Here is a 17,356-nt window from a genome sequence, read left to right as displayed (position 1 = left end):
ACTAATAAAATGATTTAAAAAAAAGAAGACAGATGATATAGAAGTAAACACTGGCAGACTTAGTAAGGTTGGGATATTCCCTACTGACCAAGTCTTTTGAAACAAAATGTAAGTTCAGTGAGTACTTTTAGATCAATAGTTGCACAAATGTAAGTATTAAATAAACAGCAAGAAGTAGGAAGAGGGATAATTGAATCATGCAAAGATACAATCCGACCAAAAATGTAAGATTGATCACATGCATGTATTTCTGTTCCCACTCAAAATCTTACAAATTAATAGTAGTTACCTTTTAAGACATAAGGTCTTAAAATGAAACTGAAAAAGAAGCAACAAAAATAAAATTTTTGAAGCTAGAAAGCACAGGGCACATAAACTTTTAGAATGAACACCACTTTCAAAAGACAGCTGAGACTCTGCTTCTAGCAGGGGGTAGTTCGGGAATTAAGGGAGGAATAAGTAGCCAAGATAGGAGCATTATTTCAAAAATCTAAGAAGCAGATGACTCCCCTCCCCAAGATGTCTTCCTAATTCCACGGAACTAGACACTTGAACCTTTCTCAATAGAAGACTGCATTGTAAGTTTAATCACAGGAGGGATCAAATAGAGGATCTCTATAGTGAAGGAACGGCAGAAAATAATGGTACCATTCTAAAACCAGCAAGATTATATAGAAGTTTAAACATTAACTGTCATACTTTCCATCCATTTTCCATTCAGCTTCCCAGGAAGCTTGCAGCCTGGCTATATTCTCCAAGCTGAATACTGGAGGATTCTCAGCGAAAAACTTGATTCTGCCCAAGAGAAATTGCTTTAACATGCTGATGTCGCAGATTTCCCACACAATAACTCGCTCTTTTCTCTCTTGAGTAAAGTCATAGAAGTCCAGCTATCAAGAGCCAGGATTCTGAGTCACGTGAATAAGCTGGAAACCTGAGAGACAGACACCAAGAACGAATGAAGCAAAATCAACTTGAAGGAAATAGAGACAACATGGAAATAGTAAAACGGTACGTGAAATTCCTAATGTTTTCAGAAAAAAGATTTTTTTTCACTTGTGAAACATGCACAGAATGCTACATAAAAGAACCTACGAAACCTCCAGGGGCCCTTGACACATAAAATACCAGAAATGAAAACTCAGTAGGAAAATTGTAATATAAACTTGAGGAAAACTTCCACAATACACAGGGGGTGGGGGGAGAGAGAAAATGATTTTTTAAATGTTAAAGAGGACATGTGGAAATTAGAAAAACAGTCCAAGAGATCCAACATTCAAATAATAGGAGTTTCCAAAAAGAAAATACAAGAGCAAGAACTTACCAATAAAATAACTCAAGAGCATTGCATGGAGTAAAGAAAGACACTTCCAAGTGATAAAACATTCACATTAAAAACTTTGAAAAATGGATGACTAGACCCATCGAAAAACATACCAACATGGTATTTCATATCAATGTATATTTTTAGAAGATTCTAAAGGTTCTAAAACAGAGATGGTAAAACTTACATTATTTACAAGATACAAGAACCAAATGAAATTAGTCTTCATATATTAAAGGGGAAAAGTAAATCACCTTCCATGCGTCCTTTCTTTAGAAGCTATTTTAAGAATGCCAGAAAGAAAAAGACAGAGTCCAAAGGAAAAAAACAAAATGAAGGGAATCCTGAAAATCATGGATATAAGAACACATCAGCTCAAGATTTATGGATCACGCATAAAGAAGCTAATAATCCACCACCATCAGTGCTGGTAGCATAGTAGTTCCACACTGGGCTGTTAACCACACGGTCAGCAGTTCAAAACTGAGTTAGTTAAAGTTTATTATGCTAAACTGGCCGATAAACACATGTGGGGTTAATTGAAGGGCGGAGAGATAAATGGCTCAGTGAGCCTTGCCTTTCTAGTTCTTGGGTCTCTTGCTTTCTGATGATCCGACCAGGGTGCAGCTACCTTAGCCTGTTCTCTGCTTCAGCTGGTAAGGCTCACTTCCTGCAAGACATCCCCAAAAGAGAAGCCGCATGGACCTACGCAATGCAGCCGTGGTTGCTGGAGCAGCCGTGTGGAGACCCCTGCCAACACTGAGATGCTTACACATTCAATGATTCAGCTTTCCTCCTGCAGTCAGCATCACAACGTCTGCTTTGTGAGATGGAGGAGGTCTTTGTGGATTGGTGTTGGACATATAGGTTAATGTTGGACGTGTGGGTTTGGGCAGCACTGGGTTGGGATGTTTTCTTAAAGTGCACTTACCCTTTATATAAAACTCTCTCTTATACATGAGTTTCTGTAGATTTGTTTCTCTAAAGTACCCAGGCTAACAAAAAAACCAACAGCTTCCCTGAAGGAGATAGAAGCTAATCCAGTCTGGAAAAGACCAGAAGCTCCGAGGAAGATGCCTTCAAAGAAGAGAATAAGCTGTCAACAGACCAGTAGGAGCCTGCAGAACCCGAGTGGTGCTGTGGATTGGGCACTGGGCTTCGAACCACAGATCCACACTTCCAAGCCACCAGCTGCCTGCTGCCTGCTCATCTCGTAAAGATTTACAACAACTTTATATAAGGTCGCTATGAATTGTAATCAATCTGATGGCAGTGGACTTGCTTCTTTTGAATATGAGCATATTGAGATTCGAGTTATACAATGGAGGATAATTTGGTAATGAACTAATGAAAATCAGATAGAAGACTAAGAGGAAAAGTTAATGATAATGATTACATAGGGAAAAACAAACATTGGAATAAGATCAGAGTACATCATATGATTCCATTGTGAATAGTAGTTGAATAGACATGATCCTGAAGAACCGCTATTGTCCCTGGGCCTGGGGGCCATGAACTGTGGTCTCAGGGCACTCCAAGGTCAATTGGCATAGCACAGTTCACAACATCTACATCTTACCTTGGTAAGTAGTCGCTGTGGTCTTAAAAACCACCTGAGAAGACATCCAAGGTGTAACCATTGCTCTCCTTGACCAGGAAAAAAAAGATAGATGAAAACCAAAGGCACATGGAAACAATTAGTCCAATGGAGTAATGTACCCTACGAACTTGGACTTCTCGGACTGAGGCTAGAAATAAAATGGTACCCAGTTGCCACTGCCAACTTCTCTGAAAGGAATTGTATTAGAAGGTCTTAGACAGAGAGGAAGAAAAATGTGAAACAAAACACAGAAGCATGAATGAGATCAGGCCTGCTGGTCAGACACAAGGCCCTCAGTCGTCTCTCAGGTCTGGAACGGAACTAAGCCCCTTTGACTCCATTTTCAGCCAAACCAGAGACAGGACTTGCATCCCTTCTGATGTGTGCACAACTTAGAAAAGCAATTGTTTGAGATCCAGGGCTAGCATCCCAAGGACAAGTTCATAATGTTTACGGAAGCAGGAGAAAGGGACTCGGAAGCTAGAGGGTGTGGGTAAGAGGAGCAATGCTGTATTAAGGGGATTATAATGAATGAGTTGAAAGGAAAGATGAGGAATTGTTAACCGTGAAACTAATGGTCTCCTCTGTAAACCTTCATAGAGATCACTATAAAATGTTAAAAAAGAAAACCAACTATTGATTCCATCAAAGCATGCTCTAAGTATATCTAGAAAATAGGGAATCAGAAATATATGGATGTATAAATGGCAAAGATTAAGAAAAAGGAATGAAAGAGATATTTACAAAGATGAAAATCTCTGTAAATATTTCAACTTACAAAGATGAAAATCAGTAGATAATAACTGAAAATAGAAATTCTCTTTAGTAGGCATGTTATTTAGAAATAAAAGATATAATTGCCCCTGCGGGGGGCCCCCCCCCCACCCCTTCCAAGAGATTCTCTGAGAAATGGTTAAAAAAAAAAAAGCATGGGAAAGAAGGAACCACTGTTTTTCATAACAATCGATCTAGTATTATTTAACTCTGTAACTTACGGGTGTGTGTCACTTTGATGCAAAAATTAAATTGAAAACATACATGTAGAGTTTCTCAATTATCATGCTGACTAAATTAAAAGAAACCAGGAAAACAAGAGATTTGGAAAACATGTTTATGCTCTTCCCTTCCATCGTGGGCCCTAGTTCCTTCCCTGTGTATTTCCATTCTCTCATCTCTGGTATTGTCTTATTAATCAAAGCACATTCCAATCACTTTTCCCCCCTCTCAAAACGCCTCTCTGAGGACGAAGCTAGCTGTTAGTGCCGTATCACCACACAAAGGCTCTGGTCAACCATGAACAGCCACTGCGACCCTTTCTTCAAAACGCAGATTTCTCAAAATACATTCATGTTATTTTGCAAGCAAAAAATCCAACCACAGAGAATGCTGTTTCTGATCCAAGTTGGAACTGTCCTAACTTTATGCAGCAATTTACAGACCAGAATATACAAATTTAATGACCACATTCTGCCAGTGGAACCAAGAGTTTCTGCCAAACCACTTAAATTCCCAGGTGGTTTTCTTTTATATCCAAATGAGCTACAAGCGTTCAGGAGCTTGGCAAACACACTTGTGCCAGGAATACAGTCATGATTGAAGAACACCACACACACACACACACACACACACACACACACACACACATTTTTAGTCCCTGTAAATCCTAGTTTCTCCTAACGGCCCCTCTGTATTTTCCCATTGAAACATCGGCAATGACTTTCCAAGAGAGTGTGGATACAGCTCAGAATAAAGAAAGCAGCTCAGCTTCGAGTTCCAAAGTAGATTTTTAAATCCGATAGCCAAAATATAATCTTGAAGCATAAATTTCTTTTACAGTAATCAGACCCTCGAGACAGCAGCCAGAGTGACCTTCATATAACATAAGACCGATCATATCATTCTTTGGCTCAAAACCCTTCAAACTTTTCCCTCTGAATAAGAATAAAAATCACTATTTTAGCTTTTAAGGCTCTGTTATAATCCGCCCCACCTCTTCCCAAACTTAGCCTTTGTAAGGGGAAGCTCAAGAACTTCAACGGCTGCATCAGCTGATATCCCCTCCCCACCCGCCCCCACCCGCCACCCCTGAGAAATCACAGGAAAGCCACCTACTGTGGTGAAGTTTAGTGAGAGGTGGGAGAGGAACACGGAAAAGCTGCGCAAGAATAACCACTCAGCAAAACATGAGAGGAAGAGGGCTGTTACCCAGAGAGGATTGCAACTAATGTTGTCAAACCAACGATCTATAAACTGCTGATTGGGGGGTGGGGGCATCTTTGATAGGTGAACTTTCACTCAAATCACAATAAAATGCTAAATACAATAAAATCTCAGAGTTAAAAAAAACGAGATGCACTGAAACAAGCAAGCATTAATGAGATTGTAAATCCTTTATATCAATAACACCTATTCACATGAATGGTTTACTCAGCGAGTGCTTGCAAACCTAGAACAGAAGAAGAAGAAAAACAGAAGAAAGGAGGCAGATGGATCCCTACGGGGGATTTCTATAGCGCAACAGCCAAAGGACAAGACAAGAAGGCATCTCAAGTGTCCGCGGATGTTTGGGGGCAGGCATTGCTGCTCTCCCCAGACCCTCGTGCCAGTTGTCACAGAGTTACTCCAGCCCGGGGACCCGTGTGTGTCAGAGCCGACAGGTGCTCCTTCGGGTTGGCAGTAGCCATTTTTCAGAACCACAGCTTCATGCCTTTCTTCCAAGGTGTTTGGGGTGGAGGTGATCTGTGAGTCTTCGATGTGGCCACTAAATTCTGTACCTTTTTCTCCACCAGAAACTCCAGAGCCTCATAAAAAGGGGGGGGGGGAGGCTGTGATTTGAGAGAACATAGCCATTAAAAAGATCTTTGGAGACCTTTTCATGAGAAGTGAGTCAAACAGAGACTCAAGGAAAATCTGACGGAAGAAAAAGTCCAGAGATCTGTGCCTTCCACCCCACAGCCTCATCTGAAGTATCAGTACCAGGCCTCCCTTTCTTCTCTTTGTTCTCTTCCTCTCTCTCTCTCTTCTCTCTCTCTCTACCCCCACCCATCTTAACCAGAGGCAGAGTTTAAGCATTCTTCCCTTTTGCATTCACTTGAAAACCAGTGAGGCTCCCAAAGTCACCTTTACTGATCAAGACTTTTGGAGGGAGTTGCTACAAATAAACTCAACTTCAAAGAAGATATGATCTAAATTAATGTCTGAGACCTCGCTTCAGAGAGAATCTTTAAAAACCTCCAATATTTTCTGAGAGCTAATTGGACATCATTCTCCTCCCATACAGATTTTTTTATGTTGTTCAAAGCCAGTATAAAGGGTCTGGTACCTGACCTCCCAAGGAAGCCTAACTCAGTAATTATACTTTATGTAAATAGTATATAATTAAGTAAGAAGAACTCACTGAGGGACTGGCTTAAAAATTGCTCCAAACAAAATCCCTTCCTTGAGTATATCAAAGCAATTAATAAACCCAAATAGAATGGCCTTATGTTAGCAAATTCTAAATATAACCACCTATGGCTTTGTCATTCTTTCAACATATAAAAAATATATAAGTATTTCATTTCTAATAAAATGAATTTTTTTCATTAATCTTTGATGCCATGTATGTGAGAATCATGTAAATTCCCACTGGTTTTTTTCTCTAATACTTAACCTTTTAGGTCATGCTCTGTCCTGAACAACCTGCTTTAAAGGGAATCAAAATGAAATTTATTTGAAGATCTAAATAATCCTGTAGCAATAAGTAAATATAAATCTCTGGAAGTTCAGGACCCTAGTGTTGGGGTATATCCAGGTCAATCGGCGTAACAGAATCCACAAAAACAGCGTTCTACATCCTGTTTGGGTAGGTGCCACCTGAGGTCTTGAACACTGTGGACAGCCATGGAAGGGGAAATGATTGATTTCTCCCCATCCAAAGGAAAGAAGAGTGAAAAAAAATCAAAGATAAACAGGAGCGATTAGTCCAAGAAACCAATAGCCCACACAATCCACAGCCTCCACAATTGTAAAACCAGATGAACTAGATGGTGCCCAGCTAACACTGCCAACCATTCTGAAAGAGAACATTGTAAGAAGTCCTGGATAAGAATGGAAGAAAAATGTGAACAAATCTCAAAAACACTAAAAGATGACTAGGTTTTCTGGTCTCAATGAAACTGGTAGTAGTATATTGCATGGACTACAATCTATTTAGGATTTAGTCTGCTTTCCAGCCTTTCATCCAAATCACAGCCAAAGTGTTTTAAAAAGGTAAATTAAATAAAATGAAAATTGACTGAATAAAACACCCTTTTGTTGAAAGTGGGATGCTATAGCACATTTTCCCCCATTAATATTATACAGTATAACACAAAAGGAAAAGTGAAAACATATTTAGAGCTTCCAATAATCAAATTTCAATGTATCATACTAAATTTTTAAATTAATTTAGGAAAAAAAGACTTCGGCTGTGCAATACACTGCATAAACATAATTACCTGCATTAATCAAATGGCTAGAGATAAATCTATTTTCCCTTAATGCAGAGAAACAAAATGCAGTTTGGGATCAAATAAAGTCAAATTTCTCATCTGTCTCCCTCTCAATTGTTGAATAAAACTCCCATGGAAGGTCATCAGTGGCTTCCTAACTGCAGCCATCTCTCTCTTGACCTCCTGCAATATTTGTCTTGGTCTCGCCCCAACCTCCTTGAAATTTTCTCATCTGCATAACGAATTACAGCTTCAGAAACCCCCTGGGGCAATTCTACCCTATCCTATAGGGCTGGTGTGAGTCAGAATTGATGTGATGGCACTGAATTTTGTCATCAAAAATATCTCCTTCTAGATTCAGGCTTCCTTCACGCACCTCTGCTCTCTCTTCCTCGTCCTCATCTGAGACTCTTCCTTCAGTTCACCCTTGTCCAGAATCACTCAGACTCTACTCAGCTTATGACTCTACACAGCGCTCCCTTGACATCAGTTACAGGCTATAAATTGAGATTCCCAAGGAAATCTCTTCTTTGGAACCAAAAACAATATTTCTGGACATCTCAGCTGATTGACCTAAAGTTTCCTCTCATTCAATACGTCCATTAAGAAACAAATGTCTTCCCCAGTAATACTCACTCTGTTTCCATTTTAGGAAAAAAGCTTCATCATTCATCTGAATTAGTCATAATACTATAATTTTTTCTCAATTTTTCTTTCTCATCTACCCGAATTAGTCATCTATTCACAACAATTTAAAAATATATTTCAGGGCCTTTATGTAAAATTTCTTTTTAGCAAGCCCAGATAACATGCAACCTCCATTTTAATGATGATGATAATAAGTGATGTAGAAACAAATTGAAGCTATGTTTGTCTGATTCCAAAGCCCATGTTCTTTTGAAAAACCATGCTACCTTTGCTGGACCACTGCAAACCATGACTCAAGGGTCAAATATAACCCATCACTTCTGTATAGTTCTACTGGAACTACACAGCCATAACTCCAATAGCCATGCCTACTGTATCATGTGTTCTCTAGGACTGCTTGTGCAAGAAGAGTAGGGTTGCGTAATTTAAATAGAAAATAGATGAGTTACAAAGTCTAAGATAGTTGCTATCTAACTCTTGACAGAGAAAAAAATCATTATATATCTAATTCTATATCATCCTCAAATCTGCACTGTATTAGTTTATGTCGCACAGAATGACGACAGTAGCCTCCTGACCCATTTCACTGCTTAGAGCCTTTTTCCCTTTCAGTCCATTTTCTGTCATTTCCTTAGAATCAATTGATTTTTATCTCCCAATTATTTATTTACCCCTTGATCTTTTGAAGAAAATACAATTTTTAAATAAAATACACAGTTATGTAATGCCCTTTGAGACCTCAGATTTACTTTCCACTCAAACCAATGTGAAGCATGTGGAGTTTCCCCCAAAAGTCGAGCTATTTGAGGTCTATCTCTTTTCAAATGTGTTCCTTATGCCAAAAAAGCACCTATGTCCTGCTTCATTGGTCTATTTGCTTCTCAGTTCAACACTGAAGAGTCATCTCTTTCTGGAAATACTCTTGGATGTTCTTAGATGTTCTTGCCGCCATCCACTCATAGCGATACTATAGAACACGAGAGAAAGGCCCTTGTAGATATCAAGACTCTAAGTCTTTACAGGAGTAGAAAGCCCCATCTTTCTCCTGCAGAGCAGCCGCTGGTTTCCAACTGCTGGCTTTGCGGATCACAGCCCAACATGTAACCACTATTCCACCTGGGATCTCTTAGATGTGCCAGATGGTGTGCTAAATGAGCCTTTTTCATTCATTCATTTAACATCTATTTAATGATTCTATCTATCAAGTATGCACAAAGCCAGTGATAAAGACATCCTATTGATCAGGACTCAGACTGTTCTTGTGAGCCTTACCCTTCAATCCCATTTTTTATCTCCTTGTTCTTGTCTTAGCGATTTGCTCACTGAATAAAGCTTAGGGTCCCCCTGGGTAAGGACTGAAGTACTTACTAACAGACTATTTGTTAGTTCAAACTCACCCAGAGGCACCTTAGGAGGAAATCTGGGGCTCTGCTTTTGAAAAGACCCAGCCTTGACCACTATGGGGCGGCTCTACTCTACTCTGCACACATCAGGTTGCTATGAGTCCAAATTGCCTTGATGAGAACATGAAATAAAGAGAACTCAAGACCGAGTTAAAGATATCTAAAGATAGCTGGCTGGCTTTCTTTTCTGAAACCTTTACCGCACCACTAGCTTCTTGAAGACAGTGCGGTCTCTAGATCATCTCCCTAATCCGAATGCCGCACAGAACACTCCCACATGGTAGACTAAAGGCTAAGTGACTGGGAAACAAAAGGTAGTTTCAGAGATCAAGGTCTTTGCAAATAACTTGGTTTCAATAACAGGCACAGAGAAGTTTTCTTGCTATTTCATGGAACACCTCCACCTTTACAGAATCTTGGAGGTTTTATAAAAATGGGACTAGGCATAAAAAGAAACATGAGGATACTAAAATATTTCTAGGGTGGGAGTTCGAATTTGAATAGGAAACAGGAAATAAAGTACTCAACACACAATATCCTTTTCTAATTACTCATCTCATGTATCTCATCACTGAATGAAGAATAAAAGACGCCTATTGCCTTGCATTTTGGGCTTTATGAAATATTTTCCCCATGGGACACTCAGTTCATTTAAGACAAGAAAAGAGAAAAAGGTTAGGCTTTTTGTATGTATTATTTTTTAAGCAGGGGTAAAACAGACACAAAGAATTGACCCAATTTCTAAAATAAACTTTAAGCTTAAAGCTCCCTCCATCTGGCTCAAACTAAAACCAGAACTGAAAATCAGCATGTTCACACTCCATTTCCTACCTACACTACAAGAGCAAGGGCAAGAAAAAACTTAACATGTAACTTAATATTATATCTGTGTTAATTCAGGTCTCAAATTGAGATTTTCATAAAATTAGAAATTGGGAACAACTCCCTTTTAAAGCAGCCTGGTTTAGCCTAGACCCCTCCCAGCCTAATTAGGGTCCCCACTCAGCTTGGTGTCCTCCCCCTGAGTTTGGTTCCTATACCCTGAAGCAAATGCCTTCCTATCTCCCTAACTGCCTAATTTCTATATGGGAAAGATTTCTCTTTGCAGAAGCATACTCTTTATCGATAATATCTCCTAACAGTTTACCCTCTTGACCCTCCATTGAACCTATTCCAGGAGGTCAATCTTGCCCTCTATAAACACAGTAGCCACCATATTCTACGTTAAAAAACAACAACAAAAAATGTGTTTTCAGATTAAGTGTAACTCCAATAACCAGCCCCATTTCATGGGAGGTAGCATGACTGCTCTAAAGAGCCCTCATAGGGTAGTGGGTTTTGCACTGAACTGTTAACTGCAAGGGCAGCAGTTCAAACTCACCAGCCCCTCCTCCAGAATAGGAGAAGGCTTGATGCTCCTGTAAAGACTGTCCACCTCAGGAACCCAAAGGAGCAGTTCTCTTCAGCCTGATCCCTGTGGGTCAGAACTGACTCTGTGGCAGTGAGCCAGGGTTTGGTTTTTGGAATATGAGAACACGCACAGAATCTTGGGTGACAGAATGATAGCACTGAAAGGGTTCTTAAATGCCATTTCTTTTGACTCCTGCATTTTGAAATTGAAGAAATTAAAATGCAAAGGGATCCAAAGACACTTCAAGGTCAACAGGCATTTGCTCCCATCTTCTTCTCTATGTTCCCTGTCTCTAGGTGTTATCCATGGTCTATTTATTTTCTGTTCCTGTAGGGAAGAGTTAGAGAAATGCCTATCATCTCAACTTGGGCTTTTATCTGAATTCCACGTAAGGTTCTAAATGAGCTCATCATCCTGAGAATATAATGTGTGGGATTAGTCTCCTCCACATGATGATAAGTGACCAGTGTACCACTAAGTGCTCCCATGGCACTTACCCATCCACGTAGAGATTCAAATTTCCCTTCACACATATCTTACTGGCAGATGGTCCCGTTATACTTTGAAATGTGCTAATCCATTAGCTTACTGCATTATAAACCTTATCATTCAATTACAGAAAGAATTTACACTGTTTGGACCATCATCAGCTACCTTCTATTTGAAAATTGCCCATTCCAATCATGAGACTGGAACTCCTCTCACCAATTAAACCTTAACAGTTTTCATAATTACAGCTTTATTTATAGTTCACATTTATAATAACAGACCAGATGATTTTGTGGGAGGACATCAAGAACATCATACATAAAGAAAGCAAAGAGTCATTTAAAGGCCAATCAAATGTCATAAGAGCCTCTGAAACTTGCTCTTGCATGTAGATTAGTTAACTTAGAGAAACTAAGTAAAAAAGCTGAACAGAAAATTGCAAATGACAGTTCAAGAAAACAAAATAAAGAGTTATGATAACATGTACAAAGACTTGGAATTAGAAAACCAAAAGAAAAAACAGTCAACATTTCACAAACTTAAAGCGTTGAGGAGAAAATTCAAGTTCCAATATGAAAAGGGCCTATGGGAAAAACATGGAAAGTATCAAAATGCGATAGGAAGAAGATACATAGCACTATACCAAAAAATAAAAGTAAAAAACATTCAGCCATTTCAACAGTTAGCAAATGATCAGAACCTTTAGTATTGAAGGAAGAGGCCGAGGTACACTACAGGTACTAGAGAAAAACAAGACTCCATAAATTGACCACTCGATATGCTCCCACAAACTGATGCCTCAATGAGAGCACTCACTAGCCTACGTCCAAAGATTTGGAAGATAACTGTCTGCCCAATCAGATGGAAGAAATTAACATGTGGGCCAAATCCAAAGATGATCCGATAGAACACATATGTTATCAAACAATATTGTTAATATCAAAGGCCAGGAAAATTTTGTTGAAGATAATTAAAAAACAGATGCTCCACTGTATCAACAGAAGCTGCTAGAAATTCAAGCCAGCTTCAGGAGGGGATGTAGCAGGAGATTGATTTGGCTGAAATCGAGAATACCAGAAAGATGTTAGTTGTGTTTTACTGACTATCCAAAAGCATTTGACTATAAATCATAGCAAACTATGGATAACATTGATCACTTTATTTTGTTCACGTGTAATCATTTAAACAAAACAAAGGAATGCTGGGTGGATTAAATCACAAAAAGTGTGTGCCAGGGTAGTATCCTTTAACAGACTTAACCAACCTGGATCCTGAGCAAATCATAAGAAAATCTGGACTATCTGATGAGGAATGGAGCATCAGGATTGGAGGAAAGTTTATTAAAAAGCTGTGACACGCAGATGATACAGTCTGGCTTCCTGAAAGCCAAGAAGATGTGAAGCTCTTCTAGATGAAGATCAAAGACTACAGCTTTCAAAATGGATTATACTTCAATGTAAAGAAAACAGAAATTGAACCAAAAATCAATATCATGATAAATGAGGAAAATAATAAAATTGTCAGGGATTTCATGTTAATTGGATCCACAAGCCACGCTCATGAAAGCAGTAATTGAGAAATCAAACAATAAACATTATTCAGCAAACCTACTACACTAGACCACTGTAAAAATTAATTTCTTTTAGAAATATTAATCAATGACAGGTCTCAGTAACTTAAAGGATAGGAAAGGACACTAAATAAGTAATAACTTTCTTGGTAAATTTTTAGAAGAGAATTTGTGAAAATCCATTGAGACAAAAGGCAGATTATATCAGCCAAATTCCATGATTGCAGTCCTTTGTTTTATATACATCAAAACAAATCATCTCTGTATTATAAGGTGTACTCCAAACACCACTAAACCTAGTCTGCTAATCTTTGGAAAATGGAAAATTGCTCAAGGCTCAATAATGAGATTATGTAAATGAAATTAATTAGAAAGCATTTAAGGAAGGTATCATTAAGTATTTATTTGGCAAATTAGCATAAAGATTATCCACATCTTGATCTGGGGAAAAAATTGCTATTTTCTACATCTCCTGTCGAAATAAACTGCAAATATAGCCCCTTTCACAGAACTCATGGAGTAGTGAGTGTCATGGCATCAGCAGAGTTGCCAGCGATACTTATGGATGAACCGATACAAAACGAGGGCAACTATGGATGCTACCAGAGCCAGCGAGGGCACTCAGGGCATGAAACACCCGAAACAGAGAAAACACATTTCGGGCAAGGCCCATGTTGTGTAGAACCAAACAGCACTCTTGTTCAAGAATCAGAGCAGAAAGATTCTTCACCTTGGGCAAATGTAGCAGCAAATTGTTTGCAGTCTGAGACATTACCGAGTAGCACGTAGAGAAAGACTGCAGTATCTGCTGACATCGAATGGATCTGGAGGGAGAGCGATGTTTGGACTAGGGGGTGGGCGGGCCAGAGGAAAGCCACACAATTAATTTTGTTTGAAGATTTGCCTACTATGTAGATTACAAAGTGCCTTGAAACTGTTGTTTGATCGAGTTTGTATGTAATTTAGCCTTGGGGTGGCAAGAACCTCGCTCATTGTCATTGATTCCAACTCATGGAGCCCCCCTAGGACAGAGTGAAACTGCCCGGTGCTTTTCAAGAACCTAGGAAAGGCCACTCAAGGAAGACGTGAGACCAGAAAGGACCTAGGAACCAAGTGGATAGCCAAAAAATCTGTTGTTTTAAAGAAAAATAAGCATTTACTTATAAGTAGTGATTATTTTAATCAGCAAACTATAAGTAGTTGCTCCAATCTCATTGTGTTGTGGATGAAACATTTTTCTCCATTATTAAACTGTGAGATTCAACACAAACTTTGTTCTTGCTTTCATTTTATCCAAATGCAAAGTGTTTCTTAGCCAGTTGACTGGAATTCTAGTACAACTGAAAACACAGACTTCTGTTTTTCTCTCTCTCTCTCTCACCTCCCCCCACCCCCCCTCACCTCCCACCCCCCCGCCTAGCTCAAGGTCTACAGCTAATAGCACATATTGAAAATATTTTGGGGGCATATTTATTTGCATGTTGTTTATTTTCCTTAGAGTTATTATGAAGTAAATGTTGTTAAGATTATCAACACCAGCATGTTTCACATGTGGTATATGTATGATCAAACTTTAAGTGTAAAAAGTTACCATAATACTTTCTAAGTCCTGATATGTTTCTGTCATCTCTGGATTATTCCAGGGGAAATGCACCATGATATCACCAACTCCAGGACCCAAAAGGTAAATAGCAGGAATCACAGAGAAATGCTCTGCTATATGAACTAGGATTGGTGGAGGCGTACATGACAAAACAAAGTCAATTAGTGCGGTGGGGGGGGTGGTGTCCAGATACACAGGCATTCCCTCCCCTGAAGGCAATCAGTTGCCAGACTGCTGTCTCATCCCTCCACAGGGGTGGGCCTGCTCCCTGCCTCTGGGGACAATGGACAGGCTCCTGTAGGAGGAGTTTTCACCCTACTGATAATGTTCCTATGGAGACCCAGAGACCACCCCCTAGACCACCCTCTCATTACTGTGTACCCTATAGTGTAAACCCTCCCTGTGACTTATGTCTCTACCTGTAATTAGTGGGCTGGCATGCCCCCAAAAGGTATATAGGCGTGAGTCAGCAATAGAGAGCTCTTTGACTCTGACCTCTGACTCTCTGATCTCCCCTCTTTGCTGCTCACTCCCCTCTTTTCCCCCTCTCCCTTGTTCCCTTGCCCTCCTTCCCTTCCCCCTCTCTCCACATGGACCACCAAGCTGGGCTGAGGTGAGCAATGCTACCATGCAATATGTCTGACTGTATTACTGTAATATCTCTCATGCTCTCGATGACTTTAATATAATACTTATATATCTCAACCGTACAATTGTGCATTACTGAACCCAGAAGTAGTATTACTGAACCCGCGATTAGCGGTGGGGGCTGGCCCCTCACCTCCCTCATAGCCACTTTTAATTTAATACTACAAATTAGCAAAGGAAGAAAAGATAAGAAATTAATATTTGAATAGAAAACAACTTTTATGGTGTTAAAATGAAATACCAGAATCTCATGGAGAGAAAGGATTAAATTTAATACCATGCCTTCATCTTGGATTCGAGACAGGGTCTCTAGAAAGAAAGAAACAAATCCTTCTACAAAGAAAAAAGTTCAGATCTAGGAAGTATCACTGACACTATATGAAATATAAAGTGGAGAAGGAATGGGACCAACTCTATATCACATGCAGTTTAAGAATCCAACTGAATCTGTGTAACAATTTCCAACACAGAGAGGCTCAAAGGTTCGATGATAAAACGTGATGGGAGAATGGTGGTTCCATTGAGTACCTCCTAGGAATACTTAGCAGCAGGGCCTTAAGGAGACACTGAACAAACGAAACCGAACTCATGCCATCAAATTGATGATGACTCTTAGTGACTCTCTAGGGTGAGGCAGAACGTCCCCTTTGGACCAGGATAATCCAGCGGAAAGAGCTACAGCGATCCCAGACGAAATTTAGGTGAACTCACCAGGGGGTTTCATAAAGGAATTGCTGTCAAAACTCTGTGTGGACATTTTCCTGGCATATATCTCCATCCATATAGGAGATGGACTCAAGGGCAGGAGAGCCTAATCATTACCATCAAGGATATTCTCAACTTCATTCATTCAAACAACAAATTTAAATTAGAACTGTTAAAATATATTTTTGAGATTACCCAGATGCAACTACAGAAAAATCAGGCAAAGTCCCTGTCCTCATAAAGCTTATATTCTAAAGAATGATAAAAACAGAGTAACAAAATTTTATATCTAGACACATACAAATAAAAAGAACAGCTTACAGATCAGAGAATCTATCTGATTGGCACTAACGTGATTTTTTAAGCTGAGTAACATTGGAGGAATTTCTGAAGATGTGATTTAAGCAGATACTTTCACGAATTCTGGGTGTAAATCAGGGAGGGGTGTTATAGACAATGTAATGCTTGGCATATTGTTGAGAGGTAGCCAGAATAGGATGATAGGCGAGGAAGGCAAGTGCCAAATCAGCAGGACTTTGAAGGATGGGGAAAGGAATGCATATTCTATTTTATGTGAGATGATAAAGCATTAGAGGGCTTTGAGCAGAAGAATGGCATGATCTTATTTACTTGGGAAAAAATTTTAAGAAAACATTCTGGCTTCTAAATAAATAGAGTGTAGTAAGAGTTTTGTTGTTATTGTTGTTACTGTTTTTAAAGGAACATATAGGAAATTATTGCAAAAAGCCATGCCAGGGATTGTAGTAACTTAGTTTTAAGAGGCAAGCTATGGATATAGGAAAATAATCCAATAACACATTGATGGTAACAAGACTTATACTGAATAGAAGTGAAATATGGGAAACACTAAGGAGTCTAGACTTCCCATGGATTCACTCAATTCTACCATTGTTGTCATTGTTGGGCTCCATCAAGTCTTCCATCGTTCGTATTTCTATGTTTGAATCCCAGTGTATACATCAATCTGGTTAAGGAACTTCCCTGTTAAATGACCCTCTGCCCTGAAGTTCTTCTCCAGCAACCAGTTCCTCCATCAATTGTCCAAAGGACATGAGATATACTTGGATTTAGATTTCGGATATTAACCATTCATGGATCAGCCAACATATCGTTCCCATTGGATCTAAACGTATGTAACGAAGGCCTTCGAAAGGGAAGGTAGAGAACAAGTGCCAGTGACCACAATCCAAATGCTTATGAGGTGCTGATATAATAGCAGCGATCGCAGCTACTCCTCCAACACAATCATCTTGAGTTTACTCAGCAGAACTGCATTAGGATAAATCATCTCAGTCACTGCGAAGGTGGAGGTGATGCACATTTTTCTCAGGGTATTTTAAAACCATGTCTTTGCTGTGTGTTTCCTAAATGCCTGATCCTCTGACATCATCCAGTCAGAGTATAGCATGCAGCTTTTAACCCAGTTTAGAAGGCATTCTATTCCAAGATCATCAACCAGACA

The 17,356-nt window shown here is 39.4% G+C and overlaps 1 protein-coding gene across 1 annotated transcript in view; it reads right to left on the bottom strand.

Annotated features, from left to right (window-relative positions):
• KCNH5 (potassium voltage-gated channel subfamily H member 5) overlaps positions 1-17,356 on the bottom strand; it is a 356,634-nt gene that overhangs the window by 215,037 nt on the left and 124,241 nt on the right. The gene's annotated exons all lie outside the window — the stretch shown is intronic.

Source organism: Echinops telfairi, unplaced genomic scaffold, assembly GCF_000313985.2.
Source record: "Echinops telfairi isolate 266 unplaced genomic scaffold, ASM31398v2 ScPeMD7_18;HRSCAF=68, whole genome shotgun sequence".
Taxonomy (NCBI): domain Eukaryota; kingdom Metazoa; phylum Chordata; class Mammalia; order Afrosoricida; family Tenrecidae; genus Echinops; species Echinops telfairi.
This window is presented reverse-complemented; position numbering and strand designations above follow the sequence as displayed.